The following is a 20253-nucleotide window of genomic DNA, read 5'->3' as shown; positions in this document are numbered from 1 at the left end:
GGGACACAAACCGGTCAAGCAAACACTGCGGCGCTTCTCCGAACCCAAATGCCAAGCTATGGGGGAAGAGCTAGCCAAGCTAATCGAGGCCGGATTCATTAGAGAAATAAAACATCTGGACTGGCTGGCAAATTTGGTGATGGTACCAAAGAAGGACAAATCCTAGCGCCTGTGTGTCGATTTTAAAGACCTCAACAAGGCATGCCCCAAGGATCCCTTCCCCCTCCCTTGCATCGATCAAATCATTGACGCCACCGCTGGACACGACTCACTGTGTTTTCTTGACGCATATTCCGGATACCATCAAATAAAAATGAAGGAATCCGATCAAGCTGCAACGGCATTCATCACCCCATATGGGCCATTCTGCTTCAACACTGTGCCCTTCGGGCTCAAGAACACCGGCGCCACATACCAACGCATGATTCAAACATGCCTAGAGAAACAGATCGACAAGACAGTTGAAGCTTACGTGAACAACATCGTCATCAAAAGTAGGCAGGTCGAAACACTAATAGACGATTTATGTCTCACATTCGACAACCTCCGCGTGTATGACATTAAGCTCAATCCGGAGAAGTGCGTTTTCGGCATCCCTGCTGGAAAACTGCTGGGCTTCATCGTTTCCAATAGAGGAATTGAAGCAAACCCAGCCAAAATCCGAGCTTTGTCACAATTGGCTAAGCCAACAGACCTTAAACAAGTTCAAAAGCTCGCGGATTGCGTAGCATTTCTAAGCCGCTTTATCTCCAGATTGGGAGAAAAGGCACGTCCACTCTATCGCCTTCTACGGCGAACCGACCACTTAGAGTGGACGAACGCGACAATAGCTGGACTGGAGGAAATAAAAACCCTTCTTGCGATCAATCCAATCCTGGCCGCACCAAACGCCCGTGAACCGATGTTATTATACATACCGGCAAAACATCAGGTGGTGAGCGTCGTACTCATTGTTGAACGAGAACATGACAAACATAAATTCCCGCTTCGGAAGCCAGTATACTACGTATCTATTGTCCTTACACCATGCAAATCCCGGTACCCTCATTATCAAAAGATAGCATACGCGGTCTTCATGGCATTCCGAAAGCTCCGTCACTACTTCCAGGAGTGTTCGATCACGATGGCCTCCGAAGTACCACTCAATGACATTATAAACAACCGCGATGCTACAGGCTGGATTGCCAAATTGGCCATCGAGGTCCTCCCATTTGACATTACATATAAGCCACGTCGAGCTATCAAATCCCAAGTACTGACCGACTTCGTCGCCGAATGGACAGAGGCCGAACTCCCTAAAGAGTACGGCACATACTCCAATTGGGTCATGTATTTGGACGGCTACAAAATGCTGGCAGGGTTAGGAGCGGGTGTTGTTTTAACATCCCCTACTGGTGATGTCGTCCAGTATGTTCTCCAAATACTATACACGGACTCCAATAACGCAGCCGAATACGAGGCCTTATTGCATGGTCTCCGGATGGCTGTCTCCATGGGCATACAACACCTAGAAGTACGCGGGACTCAAACCTTGCAATATCTCAAATAAATGGAGATTTCGATGCCAAAGATCCGAAGATGGCAGCGTATCGTAACGCAGTCATAAAAATGTCGGCCCGGTTCGAAGGGCTCGAGTTCCATCATGTGGCTCAAGAAAGTAATCAAGCGGCGGATGTTCTTGCTCGTATCGGCGCTAAGCGCGACCCCGTCCCACCTAATATTTTCCTGGAAAGGCTCTTTAAACCGTCCGTGGTGTGGCAGGGGGAAATGGCAATACTAGTCCGGATCCAAACATAACCCCAGATCCCGAAAACACCGACGTCTTCGGGGGCTTAGCCACTGAAATAACACCGTCGGCGCTTCTCATCATGGCAGTCATTGCCCCATGGACCGAACCCTTCCTGGCCTACCTTAACAGGGAAGAGCTTCCTGAGGACCAGAATGAGGCCCGCTACATTGTCCGGCATTCAATGGCGAAGACGGTTCATGATGGAGAGCTCTATAAGAAAAGCGCCACCGGAGTCCTTCAATGATGTATATCCGAGGAAGAGCGGCGACAGCTCTTGCTGAAATTCATGCCGGACTCGGTGGTCACCACGCCGCAGCTCGGGCCCTTGTTAGCAGGCCTTCCATACAGGGTTTTATTGGCCGACGGCCTGAGCAGATGCACAGGACCTTGTCCAATGTTGCGTCGGATGTCAACTCTTTGCCAATCAAAGCCATATGCCCCCCACTGCCTTACAAACAATCCCCATCACTTGGCCTTTTGCGGTCTGGGGACTCGATATGGTCGGACCCCTTAAAGGAGGAAGCCATAAGAGAAAGTATCTGCTGGTCATGGTGGATAAATTCACTAAGTGGATAGAGGCCAAAACAGTTAAAATGGCCGAAGCGGGCCCAGTAATAGATTTCATATCCGACATGGTACACCATTATGGTGTCCCGCACAGTATAATCACCGATAATGGCTCCAATTTTACAGCCGATGAGGTGAAAACCTGATGCGCTAATCTAGGCATTAAGCTCGATTACGCCTCTGTCTATCACCCGCAAACAAATGGTCAAGTCGAACGGGCTAATGGTCTCATTATGAGCGGCATCAAACCCAGACTAGTGCTGTCTTCGAAGGAATTAGACAAGCACTGGGTGGAGGAACTTGACTCCGTACTCTGGGGGCTACGGACCACGCCCAACCGCTCTACTTGATATACACCCTTCTTCATGGTGTACGGTGCGGAAGAAGTGTTACCCTATGATATTATTCATGACTCACCTCGAGTGCGTATGTACGAAGAGAGTGAAGCCGAGCTTGATCGGTAGGACACCTTAGATGCCTTGGAGGAGGTGCGCGACGTCGCCAAAGCCCGTTCCGCATTTTATCAATAGCAGGCTCGTAGGTATCAAAGCAGAGAAGTGCAGGCCAAGACGTATAACGTTGGTGAACTCGTTTTACGCTTGCTGGAGAAGAAAAAGGACAAACTCAAGCTCAAGTGGGAGGGTCCCTTCATCATTGAAGAAGTTCTCACCAGAGGAGCATACCGCCTATGTGATGCGTCAGATAATCACCTAGAGCCGAACCCCTGGAATGCGGCCAGACTGCGATGATTTTATGCCTAACGCCGAACTCTGTGTTCGTTTCCTCCCTCCTGTTATTACCATTATTTATTTTTCTCTCTTTTCGTCTTTTACCTTTTTTCATTTTCTCTTTAGCCTTACTGCTTTAGTGCGGCTAGACCATCCCTACCTGACGTGTACATCTCTAAATATTTATGTTCACTATACCTGGGGGCTTCTCGTACAGAAGCTTGCGACTATTCTTCGAGCATCAAGCTCAGCACATATGCGTTCCTTTTTCTCCATATGTACCTTTTCTTCGCCACTATATGCATCGATTTGACTTAAGTTTTAGCCAAGCTAGGTTGCCTGGCTCATGTGCTTATGCCCTACGTTCCCGTTAGTTCAGCTAGGGCATAACGGGAGCACCTCTGCGATTGTTACTGCTGGGTCATCCGGATGTGTACCTCAGACTGGGTGAAGCTGAAAGCTAGCGTTCTTAAGGGAATATTCAGTCGGTGAATTAAAGGTGTTTCCGCATTCACTCCATTGTGAACCCCAGATGTTACTTACTCTACGATTTTATCAATCATAGTTCGGACATGCACATTAACATGCATGCACACCTAGGGAAAGGAACCCTTAACGGAACTATACTCTCTGGAAGATGTTTCTTACATAATGTAATATAACATAATTAGCCGGACACACATTGTCTTTTTGAGCAATTATGACCCCTACGCCTGGTTTCCACGCATACCCCGGTATATTCTACCGCTACGGTATTCGGAAACACTCCGAACCTTCGGGTCCAGAGGTTGAAGCGAAAAGGTCGGCGATGACAATTGTCTTTATTATCCAGCTAGAAGGAATGTACATAGTCACTCACGACTCAAACACTTCCTCCTCTATACCGTCCAAAAGGCGGTCTAAATTACAATCCTATTGGGAATATTTGGTGGCCACCTCTACTTGGTCATATACTAAACTAACGGGAATTTCTTCCCCATTCGGCCCTAGCAGCCCGACACGAGCCATGTGATTAGGATCCAGCTTGGTATATCGCATCTTCACCATGGCCCAGGCCTCTTGCGCACCCTCTCGGCAGGCCGATATCTTCCACAGCCGGACACGCTGTCGCGCTCCCTTGAACAGCTCTACCAGCTTCTCCATGCTTCCTGGAAGGGAGTCGGATGGCGATAAGGCCTTGGCTACACTCTGCATCGCCGACCGAGCTTGCTCGTGCAACTGCGATAGCCCTTGCGGAAGATCACTTGATGATCCGGACACCTCCTCTTCGGGGCAGTTCGTCAATACACCTGCAATTACAGCTATATCAGCTACCCTACCCTTACCTCCAAACTGTTATAAGATAAAAGTGGCCACGTACTAAATATGCCGCCTCGCAGCTTCTTGTTCTCCTTCACAGAGTCCGCTAGCTGAGCTCACACATCTTTCAGTTCTTCGCCCAGTTTGGCGTTCGAATCCTGGAGTTTTTTTTCTCCTGAACGACTTTTGTCAATACACGCTCGCCCGCTGCTAGTAGCTTTTTGGCTCTGTGTTCTCCGCTTCGAGCGGCGCCCAGCTGCTCCCGGACTTGGTCTAACGACCCAACACAAAGATAAGTACCCAGATTCACACTATCAGTGTATCATTATGAATTTTTGATAGAGGGAAATATTACCGGGAGATGCCTTGTATTTCTCCAGTTCAGCATTGGCAGCAAGCAGCTGGCGCTGACACTTTTCTAGTTCCTGAGCTAGCTGGGTGTTCTTCTCCGTAAGCACCTGGTTGTACATTGATCCTTAAATCAGTTGTTTCAACTCCTTTAAGTCTCGGGGGCTACTAGTATATGGTTATCATAGTCAGACAAAACAAATTTACCTGCACATCTTTGAAATGTTGCTTTGTGGTCGTGTTAATTCCATCTCGAGCAGCTCGGATGTATGCATCGGCCGAGCTGAATGTGTTACACGATTCTTCTGAAAAGCCAGGGTCTTGTAAAATGGCCCGGCGGCGCCGATGATTCATGGCACTCTCCACTACCGAGTTGGTGACAGATACATCGTCCGCGTCCTCGGCTGGAGGACAGTCCGGCGTCGCCCCCGCATCAGCCCCTGTCTTCACGGCAGGATTTGAATCCTGACTGCGGGAAGTACGGCCGCTCGAACCTCCAGATATAGTCCGGTGCACCTTTCTCCTGACACATGGAAAACAGGAAGGTCAAAGTTGGACGTGACTACTCAGGTGCATGTTGGTGAATTCATACCTCTTCGATGAAGGTACGGCCGTGTCTTCGTTTGCTTTCCTCTTGGGAGACTTGCCCAGAGTAGGGGACGCCCTCTTCGGAGGTACCCTTGGAGCGGTACGGCGCGCCGAACCCTTCCCCTTTTGAGCACATGATAGTGCGGTGGGTAAGAAGGAAGGAGAGATTTCTTTTAAATAAGGTGTCTTCGGATCACTTACGTGTGAAGCTGGAAGGAGGCCGGGGTAATCGGCGATAATAGGTACATATGTACCATCGTAGCTCATCTGATAGAATGTTCCCTCCTCAAGCTCCACGAATATATCTGGGTCTTCTTCATATCCGGGGTCAAGATCCCGGTTGCGATTCTCCGGCTAAGGGGCAGGGTCATGGATCCCCTCTATAGCCTTTCGCCATTCCTATTATGAGCAGATAAGATGCTGCCTGTCAACGAATAATCCAAGGACAAGATAAATTAAGTGAAGCCGAACCTTACCCAGCTGGGAGGATTGTACATGGAAAGTCCATCTCGATGTTGGAGACGGCTGAACTCCTCCTTCTCCCCTATATACAGCTCGGCCAGGATCTTGGCTAGAACGGCGGGGGTCTTCGGGCCTTTTCGGCCATAACATGAGGCGTCGTCTTCTCCGTTATAATGCCACATGGGCAGTCCTCGGTATTGGAGTTGCTGGATGATACGTCCATTTTGCATCATGCTTTTATATTGATATTTATTGCATTATGGGCTATTATTACACATTATGTCACAATACTTATGCCTATTCTCACTTATTTTACAAGGTTTACATAAAGAGGGAAAATGCTGGCAGCTGGAATTCTGGGCTAGAAAAGGAGCAAATATTAGAGACCTATTCTGCACAGCTCCAAAAGTCCTGAAACTTCACGGAAGTCATTTTCAGAATATATAAAAAATACTGAGCGCAAGAAGTTCACCAGGGGGCCAGACCCTGCCAACAAGGGTGGGGGCACGCCCTACCCCCTGGGCGCGCCCCCTACCTCGTGGGCCCATTGGTGGCCCTCCGATGACCATCTTCTGCTATATGGAGTCTTTCGATGAGTAAAAAATCATGAGCCATCTTTCTGGATGAGACTCCGCCGCCACGAGGCGGAACCTTGGCGGAACTAATCTAGGGCTCCGGCGGAGCTGTTCTGCCGGGGAAACTTCCCTCCGGGAGGGGGAAATCATCACCACCATCATCACCAACGATCCTCTCATCGGGAGGGGGTCAATCTCCATCAACATCTTCACCAGCACCATCTCCTCTCAAACCCTAGTTCATCTCTTGTATCCAATTCTTGTCTCTAAGTCCGGGATTGGTATCTGTGGGTTGCTAGTAGTGTTAATTACTCCTTGTAGTTGATGCTAGTTGGTTTATTTGGTGGAAGATCATATGTTCAGATCCTATATGCATATTAATACCCCTCTGATTATGAACATGAATATGCTTTGTGAGTAGTTACATTTGTTCCTGAGGACATGGGAGAGGTATTGCTATTAGTAGTCATGTGAATTTGGTATTCGTTCGATATTTTGATGAGATGTATGTTGTCTCTCCTCTAGTGGTGTTATGTGAACGTCGACTACATGACACTTCACCATTATTTGGGCCTAGAGGAAGGCATTGGGAAGTAATAAGTAGATGATGGGTTGCTAGGGTGACAGAAGCTTAAACCCTAGTTTATGCGTTGCTTCGTAAGGGGCTGATTTGGATCCGTATGTTTCATGCTATGGTTAGGTTTACCTTAATACTTTTGTTGTAGTTGCGGTGCTTGCAATAGAGGTTAATCATAAGTGGGATGCTTGTCCAAGTAAGGGTAGTACCCAAGCACCGGTCCACCCACATACCAAATTATCAAAGTACCGAACGCGAATCATATGAACGTGATGAAAACTAGCTTGACGATATTCCCATGTGTCCTCGGGAGCGCTTTACATCATATAAGAGTTTGTCCAGGCTTGTCCTTTGCTACAAAAAGGATTGGGACACCTTGTTGCACTTTATTTACTTTTGTTACTTGTTGCTCGTTACCAATTATCTTATCACAAAACTATCTGTTACCTATAATTTCAGTGCTTGCAGAGAATACCTTGCTGAAAACCGCTTATCATTTCCTTCTGCTCCTCGTTGGGCTCGACACTCTTACTTATCGAAAGTACTATGATAGATCCCCTATACTTGTGGGTCATCAAGACTCTTTTCTGGCGTCGTTGCCGGGGAGTGAAGTGCCTTTGATAGGTGGAATTTGGTAAGGAAAAATTTATATAGTGTGCTGAAATTTACTGTCACTTGTTACTATGGAAAGTAATCCTCTGAGGGGCTTGTTCGGGGTATCTTCACCCCGACCAGTAGAGAAAAGAGTTGCTCCAGAACCTACCGAACCTACTGAAAATGAAGTCTTCTTTGAAATTCCTTCGGGTATGTTAGAAAAACTGCTAGCTAATCCTTTTGCAGGAGATGGAACAAAGCATCCTGATGAGCACCTAATATATGTGGATGAAGTTTGTGGATTATTTAAGCTTGTAGGTGTGCCCGAAGATGTTATTAAGAAGAAGGTCTTCCCTTTATCTTCGAAGGGAGATGCATTGACATGGTATAGGCTATGTGATGATATGGGGTCATGGAACTACAAACAATTGAAATTGGAATTTCATCAGAAGTTTTATCCTATGCATCTTGTTCATCGTGATCGCAATTATATATATAATTTCTGGCCTCGCAAAGGAGAAAGCATCACTCAAGCTTGGGGGGGGCTTAAATCAATGTTATAGTCATGCCCCAATCATGAGCTTTCAAGAGAAATGATTATTCAAAAAATTTATGCTCGGCTTTCTGTTAACAATCGCACCATGCTCGATACTTCTTGTGCTGGCTCTTTTATTATGAAGACTATTGAATTCAAATGGGATTTATTGGAAAGAATTAGACGCAACTCTGAAGATTGGGACCTCGACGAAGGTAAGGAGTCAGGTATGGCACCTAAGTATGATTGTGTTAAATCTTTTATGGATACCGATGTTTTCCGTAAATTTAGCACTAAATTTGGACTTGACTCTGAGATAAGCCTCTTTCTGTGAATCTTTTGCTGTTCATATCAATCTCCCTAAGGAGAAGTGGTTTAAATATCATCCTCCCATAGAAGTAAAAGTAGCTGCACCTATTAAAGTTGAACAAAAGACTATCACTTATAATGATCCTATTGTTCCTACTTCTTATGTTGAGAAACCACCTTTCCCTGTTAGGATAAAGGATCATGCTAAAGCTTCAACTGTGGTTAATAAAAGCAATATTAGAACTTATACACCTCCCAAGCAAATTAAAGTTGAACCTAATATTGCTATTGTTAAAGATCTCTTGTCTGATAATATTGATGGGCATGTTATTTATTTCTGTGATGAAACTACTAGAATTGCTAAACCTTGTGCTAAAGATAAACATAGACCCGTGGTAGGCATGCCTGTTATTTCTGTTAAAATAGGAGATCATTGTTATCATGGCTTGTGTGATATGGGTGCTAGTGCTAGTGCAATACATATTGACTTATACAGAGAAATTATGCATGATATTGCACCTGCTGAGTTAGAAGATATTGATGTCACAATTAAACTTGCCAATAGAGATACTATTTCACCAATGGGAATAGTTAGAGATGTTGAAGTCCTGTGTGGGAAAACTAAATGTACTGCTGATTTTCTTGTTCTTGGTTCCCCACAAGATAGCTTTTGTCCCATTATATTTGGTAGACCCTTCTTGAACACGGTTAATGCTAAGATAGATTGCAAAAAGGATGTTGTTACTATTGGTTTGGGTGATATGTCTCCTGAGTTCAACTTCTCTAAATTTCATAGACAACACCGTGAAGAGGAGTTGCCTAGTAAAGATGAAATTATTGGTCTTGCTTCTATTGTCGTGCCTCCTAGTGATCCTTTAGAACAGTATTTGCTAGACCATGAGAATGACATGTTTATGAATGAAAGAAGGGAAATAGATGAAGTATTCTTTAAACAGGAACCCATCCTGAAACACAATTTGCCTGTTGAAATACTAGGGGATCCTCCTCCACCGAAGGGTGATCCCGTGTTTGAGCTTAAACCATTACCTGATACTCTTAAATATGCTTATCTTGATGAAAAGAAGATATATCCTGTTATTATTAGTGCTAACCTTTCAGAGCATCAAGAAGAGAGAATATTGAAAACTCTAAAGAAGCACCGTGCTACTATTGGATATACTCTCGATGATCTTAAGGGCATTAGTCCCACACTATGTCAACAAAAAATACATTTGGAGAAAGATGCCAAACCAGTTCATGATCACCAACGACGGCTGAATCCTACGATGAAAGAAGTGGTAAGAAAGGAAATACTAAAGCTCCTTGAGGTAGGTATAATTTATCCCGTTGCTGATAGTCAGTGGGTAAGTCCTGTCCATTGTGTCCCTAAAAAGGGAGGTATTACTTTCGTTCCTAATGATAAAGATGAATTGATTCCGCAAAGAATTATTACAGGTTATAGGATGGTAATTGATTTCCGCAAATTAAATAAGGCTACTAAAAAGATCATTACCCCTTACCTTTTATTGATCAAATGCTAGAAAGATTATCCAAACATACACATTTTTGCTTTCTAGATGGTTATTCTGGTTTCTCTCAAATACCCGTGTCAGTTGATGATCAATCTAAGACCACTTTTACTTGCCCGTTCGGTACTTTTGCTTATAGACGTATGCCTTTTGGTTTATGTAATGCACCTGCTACCTCCCAAAGATGCATGATGGCTATATTCTCTAACTTTTGTGAAAAGATTTGTGAGGTTTTCATGGACGATTTCTCCGTCTATGGATCCTCTTTTGATGATTGCTTGAGCAACCTTGATCGAGTTTCGCAGAGATGTGAAGAAACTAATCTTGTCTTGAATTGGGAAAAGTGCCACTTTATGGTTAATGAAGGTATTGTCTTGGGGCATAAAGTTTATGAAAGAGGTATTGAAGTTGATAAAGCCAAGGTTGATGCTATTGAAAAGATGCCATGTCCCAAGGACATCAAAGGTATAAGAAGTTTCCTTGGTCACGCCGGATTTTATAGGAGGTTCATTAAGGACTTCTCAAAAATTTACCGGCCTCTGACTAATTTATTACAAAAAGATATACCATTTGTCTTTGATGATGATTGTGTAGAAGCATTTGAAATACTTAAGAAAGCATTAGTCTCTGCACCTATTGTTCAGCCACCTGATTGGAATTTACCCTTTGAAATTATGTGTGATGCTAGTGATTATGCTGTAGGTGCTGTTCTAGGGCAAAGAGTTGATAAGAAATTAAATTTTATCCATTATGCTAGTAAGACTCTAGACAATGCTCAAAGAAATTATGCTACTACTGAAAAAGAACTTTTAGCAGTTGTATTTGCTTGTGATAAGTTCAGACCTTATATTGTTGATTCTAAAGTAACTATCCACACTGATCATGCTGCTATTAAATATCTTATGGAGAAGAAAGATGCTAAACCTAGACTTATTAGATGGGTTCTCTTGATACACGAATTTGATTTGCATATTATTGATAGAAAGGGAGCTGAGAACCCCGTTGCAGACAACTTGTCTAGGCTAGAGAATGTTCTTGATGACCCACTACCTATTGATTATAGCTTTCCTGATGAACAATTAAATGTCATAAATGCTTCTCGTACTGCTCCTTGGTATGCTGATTATGCTAATTATATTGTTGCTAAATTTATACCACCTAGTTTCACATACCAGCAAAAGAAAAAGTTCTTCTATGATTTGAGACATTACTTTTGGGATGACCCACATCTTTATAAAGGAGTAGATGGTGTTATTAGACGTTGTGTACCTAAGCATGAACAGGAACATATCCTACGCAAGTGTCACTCCGAGGCTTATGGAGGAAACCATGCTGGAGATAGAACTGCACACAAGGTATTGCAATCCAGTTTTTATTGGCCTACTCTCTTCAAGGATGCCCGTAAGTTTGTTGTATCATATGATGAATGTCAAAGAATTGGTAATATTAGTAGAAGTCAAGAAATGCCTATGAATCATTACTTGTTATTGAACCATTTGATGTTTGGTTCTTTGATTATATGGGACCTTTTCCCGCCTCTAATGGATATACACATATTTTAGTTGCTGTTGATTACGTTACTAAGTGGGTAGAAGCTATTCCAACTAGTAGTGCTGATCATAACACCTCTATTAAGATGCTTAAAGAAGTTATTTTTCCGAGGTTTGGAGTCCCTAGATATTTAATGACTGATGGTGGTTCACATTTTATTCATGTTGCTTTCTGTAAAATGCTTGCTAAGTACGACGTTAATCATAGAATTGCATCTCCTTATCACCCACAGTCTAGTGGTCAAGTAGAATTGAGTAATAGAGAACTCAAATTAATTTTACAAAAGACTATTAATAGATCTAGAAAGAATTGGTCCAAGAAACTTGATGATGCATTATGGGCCTATAGAACTGCATATAAAAATCCTATGGGTATGTCTTCATATAAAATGGTTTATGGAAAAGCATGTCACTTACCTCTCGAACTAGAACATAAGGCTTATTGGGCTATTAAAGAGCTCAACTATGATTTCAAACTTGCCGGTGAGAAGAGGTTATTTGACATTAGCTCACTTGATGAATGGAGAACCCAAGCCTATGAGAATGCCAAATTATTTAAAGAAAAAGTTAAAAGATGGCATGACAAAAGGATACAATAGCGTGAGTTTAATGTGGGTGATTATGTATAGTTATACAACTCTCGTTTAAGATTTTTTGCAGGAAAACTTCTCTCTAAATGGGAAGGTCCTTACGTTATCGAGGAGGTCTATCGTTCCAGTGCCATAAAAATCAATAACTTCGAAGGCAGAAATCTGAAGGTGGTGAACGGTCAAAGAATTAAACATTATATCTTAGGTAATCCTATAAATGTTGAAACCAATCTTTTTGAAATCGTAACCCCGGAGGAATACATAAGGGACACTTTCCGGAACGTTTCAGACTCTGAAAAGGAATAGGTATGTGGCACGGTAAGTAAACCGACTCCAAAACAGTTCTAATGGCAATTTTCCTCCATTTTGGAATATTTAGAAAAATAGAAAAATAAGAAGCAGTCTGGGAAGGACACAAGGGCTCCACGGGGGTGGAGGGCGCGCCCTACCCCCCTGGGCGCACCCCCCTACCTCGTGGGTACCTCGTGTGCTCTCCAGACTCCGTTTTCTTACACGTCATGTATTTTGGTCGGTAAAAATTCATTATATAACCTCCCGAAGGTTTTGACCACCGTATCACGCAAAAATCTCCTGTCTTTGTTTCGAGCTGTTTTTCTGACAGATCCAGGTCGTCATGTCGTCTTCAAGTGTCCCAAAGGACCAGTTCTTCGAGAAGGTCATCAACCCCTACCTCGCGGAAGTGCGGCAACACCCTCAAACCATTGAGATGCGTGAGGGGTTGTTGCACATCCGCGATGTTGAGGGACCAAGAATGACCAGAAGCACGGAGGCAAGGCTCGAGGCATTGGAGCAAGAAGTTTTTAAGTGTCAGGAGATGGTGGAGCCTGGACTCGATTCCAATCACATTATGATCACGGAGTTCACCAACAACCACAAGCTGGACGTCAAGGACATTGGGGAGGCCATCTTCAAGCTTCATGAGAAAATCGAGCACCTCCAAGCCCAGATCTATGACCTGCAAAATCAAAACTGTGAGTATGAATATAGATTCAAGAGGCTGAGTTTGGCTATAGATTTGAGGTTTCAGGAGACTCGATCATCCTTCTATGATGGTGAGCCTATGCCTTGGAAGAAGGACGACAAGCCTACGCCATCAACAAAACCATCAACTTCTTCACCAACAAAGGAGACATAATCGCATGGGTATGGGCACTCCCCTTGGCAACTGCCAAGCTTGGGGGAGTGCCCCGGTATCGTATCACCATCACCTTCACTTTTATATTTACCGTTTTTCTTAGTTCGATCCTTTTGATAATATCTTGATCTAGTAGCATAAAGTTTTTAGTATGATCTAGTTGTGAGTTTTGCTTTATGATCCTTCTATGTAATCGAGTCCGTGAGATATATATAATAAAGATTAGTGTTGAGTCAAGGGCTTGATTATTTTACCATAATCTTGAGTGAATAAAATAAAAGAGAAAGAATAAAAATAAATAAAAGAGATCATATGGATCTTATGGCGAGTAATGAGCTCACATATAAAGAGTATGATGATTAAAAGTTGTTGAGAGTTAACAAACATAGTTTTGGTCATCGTTGCAATTAATAAGAAGTAATAAAGAAAGAGATGCCTTCACATATAAATACACTATCTTGGACATCTTTTATGATTGTGAGCACTCATTAAAATATGACATGCTAAAGAGTTGACATTGTACAAGGAAGACAACGTAATGGGTTATGTTTTCTTACATCTGAGATAAATTATATTGTCATGGATCACCTAACATGGTTGAGCTTGCCTTTCCCTCTCATGCTAGCCAATTCTTCGCACCAAGTAGAGATACTACTTGTGCTTCCAAATATCCCTTAAACTAGTTTTGCCATGAGAGTCCACCATACCTACCTATGGATTGAGTAAAATCCTCCAAGTAAATTGTCATCGGTGCAAGCAATAAAAAATTGCTCTCTAAATATGTATGACTTATTAGTGTGGCAGAAAATAAGCTTTATACGATTGTGTGATATGGAAGAAATAAAAGCGACGGACTGCATAATAAAGGTCCATATCACAAGTGGCAATATAAAGTGACGTTCTTTCGCATTAAGATTTTGTGCATCCAACCATAAAAGCGCATGACAACCTCTGCTTCCCTCTGCGAAGGGCCTATCTTTTACTTTTATCTCCTACCTTACATAAGGGTCATGGTGATCTTCACCCTTCCTTTTTACATTTTATCTTTTGGCAAGCACAACATGTTGGAAAGATCCTGGTATATATGGCTAATTGGATGTGAGTTTTCATGATCTACTGTTGTTGACATTACCCTTGAGGTAAAATGTTGGGAGGCAAAACTATAAGCCCCTATCTTTCTCTGTGTCCGATTAAAACTCCATACCCATAAGTATTGCGTGAGTGATAGCAATTGTGAAAGACTATATGATAGTTGAGTATGTGGACTTGCTGAAAAGCTCCTATATTGACTCTTTCCTATGTTATGATAAATTGCAATTGCTCCAATGACTGAGATTATAGTTTGTTAGTTTTCAATGAAGTTTATGATTCATACTTGAAATCGTGATTGAATTGTTACTCTAGCATAAGAGATCATATGACAAGAATTATATAAGTTGTTGTTCTAAGAATGATCATGATGCCCTCATGTCCGTATTTTATTTTTATCGACACCTCTATCTCTAAACATGTGGACATATTTTTTGATTTTGGCTTTCGCTTGAGGAAAAGCGAGGTCTAAGCTTGGGGGAGTTGATACGTCCATTTTGCATCATGCTTTTATATCGATATTTATTGCATTATGGGCTGTTATTACACATTATGTCACAATACGTATGCCCATTCTCTCTTATTTTACAAGGTTTACATAAAGAGGGAGAATGCCGGCAGCTAGGATTCTGGGCTGGAAAAGGAGAAAATATTAGAGACCTATTCTACACAGCTCCAAAAGTCCTGAAACTTCACGGAAGTCATTTTCAGAATATATAAAAAATACTGAGCGCAAGAAGTTCACCAGGGGGGCCAGACCCTGCCCACGATGGTGGGGGCGCGCCCTACCCCCCTAGGCGCGCCCCCTACCTCGTGGGCCCCCTGGTGGACGTCCGATGACCATCTTCTGCTATATGGAGTCTTTCGATGAGGAAAAAATTCATAAGCCATCTTTCCAGACGAGACTCCGCCGCCACGAGGCGGAACCTTGGCGGAACTAATCTAGGGCTCCGGCGGAGCTGTTCTGCCGGGAAAACTTCCCTCTGGGAGGGGGAAATCACCACCATCGTCATCACCAATGATCCTCTCATCGGGAGGGGGTCAATCTCCATCAACATCTTCACCAGCACCATCTCCTCTCAAACCCTAGTTCATCTCTTGTATCCAATTCTTGTCTCTAAGTCCGGGATTGGTACCTGTGGGTTGCTAGTAGTGTTAATTACTCCTTGTAGTTGATGCTAGTTGGTTTATTTGGTGGAAGATCATATGTTCAGATCCTATATGCATATTAATACCCCTCTGATTATGAACATGAATATGCTTTGTGAGTAGTTACGTTTGTTCCTGAGGACATGGGAGAAGTCTTGCTATTAGTAGTCATGTGAATTTGGTATTTGTTCGATATTTTGATGAGATGTATGTTGTCTCTCCTCTAGTGGTGTTATGTGAACGTCGACTACATGACACCTCACCATTATTTGGGCCTAGAGGAAGGCATTGGGAAGTAATAAGTAGATGATGGGTTGCTAGAGTGACAGAAGCTTAAACCCTAGTTTATGCGTTGCTTCGTAAGGGGCTGATTTGGATCCGTATGTTTCATGCTATGGCTAGGTTTACCTTAATACTTTTGTTGTAGTTGCGGATGCTTGCAATAGAGGTTAATCATAAGTGGGATGCTTGTCCGAGTAAGGGCAGTACCCAAGCACCGGTCCACACACATACCAAATTATCAAAGTATCGAACGCGAATCATGTGAACGTGATGAAAACTAGCTTGACGATATTCCCATGTGTCCTCGGGAGCGCTTTACATCATATAAGAGTTTGTCCAGGCTTGTCCTTTGCTACAAAAAGGATTGGGCCACCTTGCTGCACTTTATTTACTTTTGTTACTTGTTGCTCGTTACCAATTATCTTATCACAAAACTATCTGTTACCTATAATTTTAGTGCTTCCAGAGAATACCTTGCTGAAAACCGCTTATCATTTCCTTCTACTCCTCGTTGGGTTCGACACTCTTACTTATCGAAAGGACTATGATAGATCCCCTATACTTGTGGGTCATCACTGGACCCCCCGCGTTATGGAAATTGCCATCACTTCGACTATTGACAATCCAGACTGGGCAAGCGTTTTAATCTTGCCCAGTAGCAAGCTGATTTCCGTGCTATCCTCTTCCTCGAGGCTCCGAGGACGCCAGCTGTGGCGCTTCTTCAGCGGAGCATTTGAAAACTCGGGGAGGCCTATGCGGACGGGGTCGGGCTGAGCGACATCGTCAATGTAGAACCATTCGGAAGACCACTCTTCAGGAGCTTTCTTCGGCGTGCCGGACAGATATCCGGTCCCGACAATGCACCACACTTCGGCTCCTCCCACTTCAAAGATTGATCCACCTTGATTGCGAGGGACGAGGCAGAATAGTCTTCTCCATAAATCAAAATGGGCCTCGCAACCCAGGAATAGTTTGCATAGGGCGACATAACCCGCAATGTGGAGGATGGAGCCGGGGGTAAAATTGTGCAGCTGGAGGCCGTAGTACTCCAGCAGCCCTCGGAGGAATGGGTGAATTGGAAACCCCACCCCCCTCAACAGATAGGGGACGAAGCATACCCGTTCTCCCACTGAGGGATTGGGAGAATCCTCTGCCTGGGTTTTGCCATTGAAGGAGGCCAACCCTACTCGAATAGGGACCAGATCTGCTGGAGGGAGAAATCCCTACGTTTGCAGCTTTGCCAATCGGCTATGGGACACAGAGCACCTCTCCCACTCGCCTCTCTCTAGGTTGGAACGGGAAGAGGAGCTGGGGTTGTTGGCCATGTTGGAATGGTCCTGCTTGGTGGTCTCTAAGGATTTTCTCCGCCTGGTGCCAAAAGGATCTAAGATCCAATCTCTTTAAATAGATACTCTTCCTTACAAGGCTGGGGTGTTGTTTGCAAAAAATACACTGACTGTCTGCATTCGCTCGACACATGGAAAACGAGGACATTAAGCGCGCAGAAGCCGAGGGGAGACATTGAATCTACGGACGAATACACTACTTAAGGGAGGAACCCGCCTTGCAATACCGAAGATAATCCATGTGCCGAACACCTCGCTATTGAAGACTGGTTCGGGGGCTATTGAGGGAGTCCTGGACTAAGGGGTCCTTGGGTGTCCGGCCTATTATCTATGGGCCGGACTAATGGGCTGCAAAGATATGAAGACCGAAGACGGTGCCCGTGTCCAGATGGGATTCTCCTTGGCGTGGAAGGCAATCTTGGCGAACAACTATGAAGATTCCATATTATATAACCGACTCTATGTAACCCTAGATTCCCCCGGTGTCTATATAAATCGGAGGACTTAGTCCGGATAGGGGATACTCAATACCTTAGTCATACAGGCTAGACTTCTAGGGTTTAACCATTACGATCTCATGGTAGATCAACTCTTGTAACACTCATATTCATTAATATCAATCAAGCAGGACGTAAGGTATTACCTCCATCAAGAAGGCCCGAACTTGGGTAAAACATCGTGTTCCCTGTCTGCTGTTACAACCTTAGACGCACAGTTCGGGACCCCCTACCCGAGATCCGCCGATTTTGACACCTACAGCCTCCCCGGTAGAAAAAGCGCTAGGGCCTGATGTTTTTTTGGCATTTTCTACAGATCATGTTGGGGCAAGATCAAGGATGATGTCATGGCAGTTTTTGACAAATTCTATAGGCTGGCAGATGGCAACTTTGCTGAGCTCAACCCGACCATGATCGCCCTCATCCCAAAGAAGGACGGGGCCATGAGAATAACCGAGTTTAGGCCCATCATCCTTATCCATTCCACTGCTAAGCTGATCACTAAGGTGTTATCCATGGGGCTGCACTACAAAAAAATACTCTTCCGTGATGATACATGTTTGTCATAGTAGGTCACGTTTTCTGTCATGCATGTACATCCATGACGATTTTATGACAGAATCACGATAGTCATACCTGTGCTATCGTAGAAGTGTTCCATGACATTACCAAAATTATCATCAAGGAAGTGTCCACTTCCATGGCGATAAATCACGCGTCATGGAAGTGCTTTCATCAAGGGTGACCGACACGTGGCATCCACCATAATGGGTCGCCATTAAGCTATCGGGTTTCGGTTTGGATCCGATAACCCATTAACAGCCCGGACCAATGGGCATTTTCCATGTGTAAAATCATCATTGGCTGGAGGAAACACGTGTCTGCTCCTTGGTGGGCCAGATGTCGTCTGTCCATTGGAGGAGACATGCCTATGATACGTCGACACGTGGTAGGGCCCAACAGAGGCCCATATAGGTTAAAAGGCCGGCTCAGTCAAAGGCCCGTAGTACTTACTCACGTACTAGTGGGCCAGCCCAATAACGACCTGTTTAATAAAGGCCCATTTACGGCCCGAAGTCAGATATGGCCCGTTAATTGTTCGCTGAATATTTGGGCCCAATTACAGCCCAGTGACTTTCGGCCTGTTAGAGGCCCAATGTAGACATGGGCTCATTTCAGCCCGGTGTGTCTTTCGGCCTGGGAATGGCCTGTGTTGCCCATGGGCCATATATGGTCCGATGCAACATCCGACCCACTAACGGCACGTGATAAAGGTGGCAACAGTTTAGCCCAACGTGACTTTGGACCTGTTAAAGGCCTATCGTATAATTCGGCCCGTTGATGCCTATACTAAGCTTTCGGCCTTTTAAAGGCCCATGATATCAGTGGGGCAACTAAGGCCCGAGATATGTTTCGGCCTGGTAACAGCCCGTCATATAACTGGGCCAAAAAAGGCCCGGTCTACATTTCAGCCTGCCGAAGGCCCGTAGACGACTAGTGAAAATTGAGGCCCAACATGCATTTCGGCCTGCTAAAGGCCCATGGTTCCTTCTGGGCCATAACAGGCCAGCAGAATATTCAGCCTATTAATGGCCCAACGCTACATGGGCCAAACTAAGTGCTGGGTCCACAAAAGGCCCAACTAAAATTTGGTCCGAATATAGGCCGAAGTAAGTTGTGGGCCTGGCACAAAGTGTGAAGGCCCCAATGGCCATTCGAGCCCAAGAAAGATGCAGGCTGACCCAATTGTGGCCTGAAATCAGGCCCGTTACAGGCGAATGTTTCAGCCTGGTCGACTACATCAATTTTTTTAGATAGCTAATGATGGCAGTAACTAGTAGGAATTAAGAACAAACCTACTCTATACAATAAATAAAGTACGACATAGTAACTTAGAATAAACCTACACTATACAATAAAGGATTTATGGTATATTACATCCACTGGGCATCGAAGTTCGCCACGAGTGATCATAAAGCGCAGCGAAGAAGCAGATTACAAAAACTGGGAACCATTGCAGCGTAACAAAATAATACTGAACCGAGACCACTTCCAAGACAATTCAAGAAAGGTTAGCCTTGCACGGGAACTGCTGGCAAGTTGCTGAGCAAGGTTGTGAGACCGGCCTAGCATGTCGGCCATAGCTTCTAGGTGTAGCTATTTAGCAATGAGGTTCTCATTAGTTTTCTCCGCAATCTTTCTTAGAGATAGGACTTCAAGTCGAAGTTGAGTTGCAGGATGCCATTCTGCTAGAACCTGGGACTGAAGAAGTCGAACTAATTCAGGCAACGAATTATGTGAGCATGTCTGACTGCTAGTCTCAAATAACTTGAACACTGCATCAAGACAAGACTTTGGGGTTGTCTCTCTATCTTCAAGATGTTTTGCCTTCTTTGTTGTAATATATGTTGGGTTTGTCTCACAGCCTTCAGCAGACTAGTGCATGCCATCAGGCATATCACCCTGAAACAAGTAGAGAGATGACATGTTTTGAATGTGTATAAACAAAGATGGTAACTGTGTTGTCAATTCCATCCAATTTCAAATTAGAGAATAAAGAGTAAGTTCAAAATATCAATAGCATAATTTGGCATTGTTCATAATGCGGGGAGCTTCACCACACTACTGGATTACCATGTCAACATAACAAGCATAGATGAAGGGCAAAGACAATCATTGTATCTATTTTGGTTA

This window comes from Triticum aestivum, chromosome 3A, assembly GCF_018294505.1.
Source record: "Triticum aestivum cultivar Chinese Spring chromosome 3A, IWGSC CS RefSeq v2.1, whole genome shotgun sequence".
NCBI classification, from domain to species: Eukaryota; Viridiplantae; Streptophyta; class Magnoliopsida; order Poales; family Poaceae; genus Triticum; species Triticum aestivum.
This window is presented reverse-complemented; position numbering follows the sequence as displayed.